Below are 440 nucleotides of genomic sequence, written 5' to 3'. Positions count from 1 at the left end.
TGCTGTCTCACCTCTGGTTTTCTCCCGTGTGTGTTGGGGTGCAGGGGAGGTAAATGAATGAACAATTGCTTACTACCCACCGCCTCGGTGCCAGGCCTTCCTGGACCTGGTGAACCCGCTAGTTATCTCATTCAGTCTTCGCAGCAACCCTGTAAGATAGGCAGGTGTTACTGTCCTTGTTTGTCTTTCAAGAAAACTGAGGCTCAGAGAGGCCAAGTGAAGTGTCCTAACTCATACAAGTGAGTGGCAGTTACGGCTCCAACCCAGATATTCTGACTTCTGCCCACTGTGCCTTCGTCTAGACATTAAGGGCCTAGGGAAAGGTGAACGGCCAAGAGCAAGTCCACAGTGAGGTCCCGCCTGTTTAGGGAAGGTCACCAAACATGAGTCCCTTTCTGTTGCCTCCTGAGATGGGCTCAGTGCAGGGTTGAGTCAGATGG

This window comes from Lemur catta, chromosome 15 (genome assembly GCF_020740605.2).
Source record: "Lemur catta isolate mLemCat1 chromosome 15, mLemCat1.pri, whole genome shotgun sequence".
In the NCBI taxonomy this organism is placed as follows: Eukaryota; Metazoa; Chordata; class Mammalia; order Primates; family Lemuridae; genus Lemur; species Lemur catta.
This window is presented reverse-complemented; position numbering follows the sequence as displayed.